This window comes from Condylostylus longicornis, unplaced genomic scaffold (assembly GCF_029603195.1).
Source record: "Condylostylus longicornis isolate FDR11 unplaced genomic scaffold, ASM2960319v2 ptg000135l, whole genome shotgun sequence".
In the NCBI taxonomy this organism is placed as follows: domain Eukaryota; kingdom Metazoa; phylum Arthropoda; class Insecta; order Diptera; family Dolichopodidae; genus Condylostylus; species Condylostylus longicornis.
In genome coordinates this window covers 10,033,261-10,041,853 of record NW_026578103.1, presented here as the reverse complement: position 1 = coordinate 10,041,853, position 8,593 = coordinate 10,033,261, and the positions used below count along the sequence as shown (strand labels likewise).

The following is an 8,593-nucleotide window of genomic DNA, read 5'->3' as shown; positions in this document are numbered from 1 at the left end:
CAACAATGAACAGTATTAGAAAATCTTTCTGAAACGAGACTAATACCATTCTGTGTATAGTTTATATTACTATACAGAAGACAATTTTTTGTAAGTAGACAACAAATTGTTTTTTGAATATCAAGGGCCTGATATTTTACCTATCATATATTTGTAAAATGTAATTTTCGAGTGAGAAGAATTATTCAGTATTGTATATCTCGTTTTTTTTCTAAAATGTATACAAAATTTATTCACTTGGTTTTCGAAAGTGAAACGTTCAATTGATAATTTGACAAAAAACGAAAAAATCCATTAAAAAAAATGGGAATCTTATAGGAAAAATAAAATATCCATTAGAAAGACGGGGAATTTTGATTTGAAAGTGAATAAAAAGCAAAGTCGAAAGCACGAGATACACGATTAGGCTCTAAGTTTTAAGTATTAAGTTTTTCAATTTAAAACAGCGCCACTCAAAGCAGTTCTACTGTGTAATTACTCTAATACCTTAATTGTATTATTGATTATTTTAATTTAATTTTTATTATAGAAATTTTTTTAAAAAATTTTATAATTTAAAAATTGCAAAAACATTTTAAAATATTTTCAATTCTAGCATTCATGTATTTACAAAAAACTGTCATCCTAAATGTATGCAATCAAAAAATTTTAAAATTAATTTTTTAATAAAAATTTGCTAAAATAAGCAAAAATTTTGAAAATTGTGGTATTTCAAATTTCACAAAAATTCAAATTTCAAAAATGAAATTATTAAACTTATTTTTGATTGCAAAAAAATATTTACAAATCAATTATAATTATTAGATTGCATAAATTTCACAGAAAATTACTAGCTACATTAAAAATTTTTAATGTATTTATGTGCGTGTATACAAATTTCCATATAAAGGTAGTTATATCTACTATAGGTACATAATATAATATAATAGTGACATAAGGATATGCTCGTATGTATGTAAGTAGGTACCTAATATTTGAGTTTAAAACAAAAATAAACCACAAAGTTGACACCAAAAACCAAAAATGTATGGTCCCATTTTATATTTATATAGTGTGAAATTTTTTCGAAAAAACAAAAAACGAAACCATTTCATTCTAAATTTAAATATTTTAATATTTAAAACGAAGTTACTAACTCGCATTTTTTATTTATTTTTAATTAAAATACCATTCAATTATATAATTTGAAATATTTTAATTTTTTATAATAAGGTCTTATCAAATTAGGATTTAGTATGAAATAGCAAATTCATATAATTATATTCAATAAATTTTCTAAAGCGCCACTGAATCTTCATAATTTTACTGAAATACTTATTTAGCAAGAACTTGCACTGTGATAGAACTACGGTAGATTTTGAATAATAGAACAAAAAACCCAATTCTTTGTATTGTAAATTAAATACTATTTAAATGTGTAATACAAAAACGCAGCAGTTACTCATAAAAATAATTTATAAGTTAGCTCATTTTAGTCTAATCAGAATTTAATACCAGTAACATAAGCAGCTACTCTACATACTTAAATCTGGATTACAACAATCTGAAACGAATGATAACAATAACATTTTTATATGTAAAATGTAAAGTATCATTTTTAACTTAGGGTTAGATGGATGCCTATATTAGATGGAGGTTTCGCTATGATTCTATAGCATTATTCCATCAAACCACAGACTATACCCTGTAATTTAGAGAAAAATAAATTTGCATAGATTTAGTATTATCACTAAATACCTACATACTTACAAAATTTATATTAAATTCTAAATATTTTAAAGTATGAAATTGAAATTATCAGTTTCATATTTTTTGTTATTTTTTTTTATATACATACATACATACGTATGTACAATTATTACTAAATTTTTTTATAATAAAATTTTACTGAAATAAATATTTTTTAATTTTGTAAAATTTTAATTTATTTTAGACCACACAATTAAATTTGAAAAAATGTATTTTTAAATATTGATCCCAAAAATATTTTGGGTAAGTCTACGTGTTATATACAGATTTATAACACCTTTTGTTTTATATATAAATAGAATGAGTTCCCATATTCTTGTGGATGGCTGTACCTGCGGATCTATCAGAATAACTATTGGAAATTTCTTCATATCACTGCAGAATAAATGGATGACTTTATCAAAGGAACGAGTCAAAAAGAAAAAAATTCCCATTAGTTATTCTTATAAGAGTTAACAAACACGTTAACAGTTACACGCTGCATTGGTAATTAGTAAAAATATAATTTGTCCTTCAATTTTGTATAGCTCCGTTACGTGTAATTCATTTTCGAAATCAATATTTTGCTCCTATGCGTTATGCCATTTTAAAAACAATCAATTCAATCAATTACGATCAATTTTTTGCCTTGCACATGCACAAAGGAAATCAAATTGTCTAAGAGTATATATATTAACAAAAATTCAAAATTTTGATTTTGACCTGAGTTTTAATATGAAAATTAGTTTTTTGTCCAAAGAAACACGGACTCACCCTACTTCAACATCAAAATATAATGTTCTTAATCAAAATATTAGAATTATTTTAGCAATTGCAATAAACAGATTGTTTCTAATATTGAAACATCAAAAAATATATGAAATCAAAAATTTAATAAGTACCGAACTTCATTACTATATTAATATACAACAAGTTAAAACGTTTCAGTCGATGTAATTCGAGCTTTTTAAAATTAACTTTTGGAATTGTATGGCAGCTCCTCGAAGCATTGCAGCCATTCTACTAAAATTTTCAGAATGTATATAAAATGTAATTGAACATACCCATACAAAATTTGATATTAATATCTATATTAGTTGTTGAAATAATCTCTTGGAGTTATATGGCATCTACCTGAACCCTCTCTCCAATTTCCTTCTATTACAATAGCAGTCGTCCTGGTAGAAATGAAACAACTTTTGTAAGTTTGATATCGATTGCATTATTCGTTGTTCAGCTGTCGTTCGATTGGGCAGACCGAACTCCGAATCTTATGCAGAATAAAAATATATACATAAGTTTATACCGCAGGTGACTCCCTATAAACTCCATACTACAGTTAATATATCCTTCACTGAGGTCCATGATATAAGAAATGTTCTTTTTTATTTCACTCATACCAGTTTCACAGCTTATAGTAAGAACCAATATTTAAAATCAACTTTCACGATTTATTTCAATATTAACTTTTCTTAAAATGTACTCGCTTAAACAAATTATTTCTTCCATTTCTAACATAAAACACCCTTTAATTGGTTTCTTCAAAATTTTTTAAGCTAGTATATTAAAAAAAAAACTGTTCAAACTTTCAATTTAAAAATAATAAATCATAATAAATAAACAATAAAAAATTCGTAGACTTAAGTTAAATATTGCAGATTTTTATGATTTAAATGTTTATCTGTAATAAAATCTATTGAAATCTATGGCAAATTTACAATAATACTCAAAGAACGTTTATGCAACTGCAATTCAACTCATAAAAATCCTGTAAAATTTTTAAAAGTTTTATTTTTATGAAATCCAAATGAAATTAATTACTATTAAATTATTGTCAATTTTTCATGTGCATATAAAATTAATAAAATATTATCTACGGAATAAAATCATTATGACAGCATTGATTTCAAATAATTATTTTCAATATAATTCCGCATGAATAGTCAAACTTTTTAATGCCAATTAAAATTAATGCAATGTGACGTCGAGAAGGTAACAACAGTTGCTATCTATAAAAAAATCATAATAGGTTACTAGGTAATAAAAGTCAACAATATTCTCTTCTTTTGTTATTTCAATTTCAATGCATTTATCGGATGTTTGTTCTTTTATTCACATATCACATACATTTATATATAAAACCGTATAAAATATTAATAAACCCAAATTTTTAGTGTCCAATTTTTCTTTTTTTTTTGCAATTTTATTAGCAATCAATTAATTTTCTTTTCTTTTGCCTCATGTATGTTTGTGTTCCCTTTGAAAATTTGGAATATACTCCAATTCAATATTTACCGTTAATTGTAATAAATAAACTGTATATAAGGTTTGTGTGTGTACGTACATTTAAAAAAAAATTCAGAAAAAGAATAAGTCAAATAAATAATAAACCGTTATTATGTTTATCTTCGCATATCCTTTATTTATTATGCATTGCGTTCAATATATGAATATAAAAAGAAGAGAACTAAAAAAAGAAAACAAAAATAATTCGATACTCGGCCATGCTCTTTAAATTTCGAGAAATTCTCTACTCATAAAAAATTGCAAAATAATAAAAGTAATGTTATTAAAGTTTTGAAAGGTTTTACTCTTAAATATTTAAATGAAAAAGCTTTTTTAAAGCTTTTTTGTAAAGAAAATTTTGAATTGACGTGTTCTTCAATTGAAATTTCGAATAACTACCATTATTTACAAATTAAAGCACATTAAAGTTCGTAGAATTTAACAAACAACTATGGCAATTGTTGGAAGTAAGTTGTAACTGTGACGAGACTCTGTATAAAAATTTTATGATGTAGAAACTTTTAAATTTAAGTCTTAATTAAATTTTTTGTCGTTTCTTATTTCTAGCTAAGGAGTAAGGGATAGATTATAATTCCTTTGCATAGGCTGGTATAATTAAAAGTATTATACACCTGAAGTATGACACTTCTAACTATATATGCTTATTATACCCTTATTATATAGAGCATTATATAACCTTATATATGGAACATAAACAATGATTGTGAGGTAGTGGAACGATTTAGATACCCATAGCGACGTACATTTGGATACAAAATTTTATAAATTAAAAATGAAAATATTAAAATAAAAATTTAAATTATAATTTCAAATTCTATAAAACCTTGAAAAATTCAAAAAAAATTCAAAAGCAAACATAAGTTTTTTCAATTAAAATTTATTCGAAAAAGAAAAACAAAATCAAATACACATTCTTAAGTAGTAAATTAAAATAATTTCAGCATAAACCATTTTTCATATATTAAATCATTAATTTCGAATATTTCTGTAAAGGAAACTGAAATTTTTATCACTTTCTTATTAAGAGAAAAAGATGTAAAAATTAAGAAATTTTTATTTTTTTCTCACTGCGGACATATTTTTAACCGTAATATGTGTAGACTCCAGAATATGGATAAACATATGGATATGCGTAAGTTGAGTAAGCGGTATAAGCAACTGGTGATCCATAAATTATTTGTGGTGAAGGAGCTGGAGCACCAAATACTACAGCCAAAAATGTAATCAAAACCAATATCTAAAAATAAAAATTTTATTTAAAAAAATTTTTTAAATTTTATTTTATAATTTAAATTTGAATTATTTTTTTCTTGCATTGAATTTAATTTATTTTTCAAGCGAATTCGGCAATATTATTTATCCGTATTTCTAACAATTATTTGCTACTTCATTCCTATACAGTTATAAATTTAATATTATTATAATAAGAACTGAACTCAATTCAAAAGTTTGAATTTGGTTCAGTTTCTGTAAACTATATATGCTATTTACAAAATTTCTTATAACTTATTAGAATCATATAAGTTAAAACGTGATTCAGCTAGCAAATTCGAGCTAGCAATACAATCTACTGTCCTGTCTCCCAATGCAATGCAATTTCTCAATTTATTTAATTATGTCGAGAAAAGAAAAAAGTAAAGAAATTCTTCTTATTCTGTTTACCCTTAGAAACAAACGACACGCTAAGAAATAGCATTAGAAACGTTAAACAAATAATACTTTAAATTACTGAGTTATTTTTCTATTTATTTCAATGTGCTTACTGAAATCTTGCAATAAAAATTGTAGAAATGTAGCAAAAATTTTTGGAATTTTAAATTAGTTAAAATTATGTACAAGTTTTTGTTATTTTTATTATTAACATTTCAGATTAATCAAAAACGATTATGCACAAATAAAGTAATTAAGAGATGTAGATAAAAATCCAAGCATTTTAAAAATTTCTATTTAATTTACATAAAATTTCAAACAATTAAATATTGCACTATCAGATTTCTTAATTTAATGAATTAATTTAATATTCATAATGGAAAGAATTACATCAAAAACATACAATGAATCTAACACGATTTGTCATTGCTTTTAAAAACTCTTTTAAATTTGAACCCAAAAATATCCTTTTGTTATTTAGTTTTGTTTTTGTTTAATAAATTCTAATTAAACTTACACTAATTAGTTTAAACATTTTGTAATTGTATCTCAAATAAAAAAATTTGTATTTATTAACAAAAATAATATTCACCACGAATTCTGAAAGTAAACTAATAATGAACCCATCATTTCCAACGACATTTTATATGTTCCAGGAATATAAACTAGTTCTATATCTATACAATATTAATGTTGTTCTATCTCTATTTATATTGTTCTTTAGAAAGAAGAAAAGAGATAAAATATTTCGATTAAGCTTGACGTACAAATTTTTTAAGCCCCCACCATATTCAAAAAGAAAACAATGTAAATAGTAATACCATATTGCCATTATTATACTTAATTATTACCAATAATTTATCAATATCGCCGGCCATATTGAAATTTTTGAAAAAAAAAATTATTAATGTTTTCAAATTCATACATACCTACATATATATGTATATGTATGTAAACCTTTATATGTACTATACTGTATTGTTACAATTTAACGCTTATGCTAATAATTTTTTAATTTAAAAAAAAAAACTAGTTTCTGTTTTGTACAGAATTCAATAATAATTTTTACTATCTTCTCAAATTGTTATTATGTATATGTATGACTATTAATATGCCACAATATAATATGTACTACCAACTTTGCTTATATGCATCAACATACATGTGTACAATATTATATTTTTATCTTTTATTATTGTTATTAAATTATACACATTTAGATCCTCTTGCTCTGTTTAAGAATTCCAAACACATAAAATTTGAATGTGATGAAAGAAAGTGCTGATGAACTATAAGGAAAAGAAAAAGGAAATTAAGTTTGTTAAAATTATTTTTTTGTTTTTGTTTTTTTTTTTAATACAAAAATTCTTTTATACATTGGAATGTCCCTGTCATTGGGATTCAAGAATGAAAAAAATTCTGTTAACATAATTTTTCAAAATTTTTAACAGTATGTTATATATTATGTGTGTTATTCAGTTTAATTGAAATTCCGCCTTTACTTAAGTATATATTTGTGCACATGTGGGTTTCTGTAAGTATAGCAATATTAGAGAATTATGGTTTAATACCATTATAACAAAAATTGTCTTTTGTATAAGAACGATTGTTAACTTTGTACTAAATTTCAATAATTAAGTTTCTAATACACCCTTGTCTTACGGATGCTCATTAGATAAAATGGCCCTCTTATTTAGCTTTCCGATTTGAATATATTAATTTTTCAATAAAATGGTACTCATGTAGGTGACTTATAAGTAACAAATTCATATCCGTTATACAGAGGTTTTTCGAGATTTGAGGGGACTCCCGAAATAGCGTGATAGAAAAGGTACAGGCTGACAATGAATTATTGGGAACAATTAATCTTTTTTACTCTTCATTCTTCGAATTATTGGACTTAGAAGTTAATATTTCTGAAAAATATTCAATGTTAGTTATTTTTATACATTACATGTTAATATTTAATTTTGGTAGATTCAAAGGGTGGGACAAGAGGACATATTATCCGGGCCACCGCAGCCATTCGCGACTTATTGCAGTCTCCCCACGCTCCCGCTATTATATAAAATATTAATAAATAAAATTACCATATTTAAAAAATTTCAATTAGAATGTTGTATGGTCCATAATATGATTGATAGTTACAATACCTGTAGAATATTTTGTTAACTAATAAAAATTAAATTAATGATAATGCCAACACTTTGTTCTGTTTTATAATACCAATTATGCGTATTTAAATAATATTATTATTATATAATGTTTTTCGTCCACAATATTACAATGAGAGTATTGACTTAAGTAAATTTTAAAAAATTATTTAATCAGTATTCACAAACTTTTCCCTTTTTCCTCGAAGCACCACAACTTTAAATGGGTCATTGCCTTATACTTACAAAACGGCAGCAGAGTCGGTCTCCGCTTGATCAGTCATGCACAATGCCAGCGGAACCTTCCATTCTATCACTGATTACACCATATTTTGGTTCGCCACAAGTACAACTATATCGTTGATATAGTCCTGCAGGCTTTAGGTAATTGACCGAAGATGAAAATATACCTCCCTGTGGTCAATTACGACTGGAACCCAAAATGTTGGTGGACAGCACTTCTTATCAGCCGTTACATATATGAAATATTTTCAGGCGTTGAACATATTCCTGATCTACCTTTCTTATACGGTTCTGTTCGCTTGATTTCCGCCGCACGTATACTTGACTTACAGTTAATATTGTCAACAGATTGGTTCCACATCGAGGAAAGCTCTGAGTGGTAATTGTTGGGCCTACAACATCATTCCTGTTTCCCCAGTCAAATCTTGCAGATCAAATTCGCCGGATTTACCTTCAAAGCTGCTTCTTGCTCAAGGAGAGCATATCTTCATTTAGAATATGCCCTTCATCGT

At 25.3% G+C, this 8,593-nt stretch overlaps 1 long non-coding RNA gene across 1 annotated transcript; it reads right to left on the bottom strand.

The window, feature by feature from the left end:
- Positions 1–4,892: 4,892 nt before the first annotated feature.
- LOC129615472 (uncharacterized) lies at positions 4,893–6,291 on the bottom strand. The gene is made up of 2 exons (XR_008697459.1): positions 6,203–6,291; positions 4,893–5,272 (listed from the first exon to the last, which is right to left on the bottom strand). It is a non-coding gene; the product is annotated as an uncharacterized LOC129615472 (long non-coding RNA).
- Positions 6,292–8,593: the final 2,302 nt, after the last annotated feature.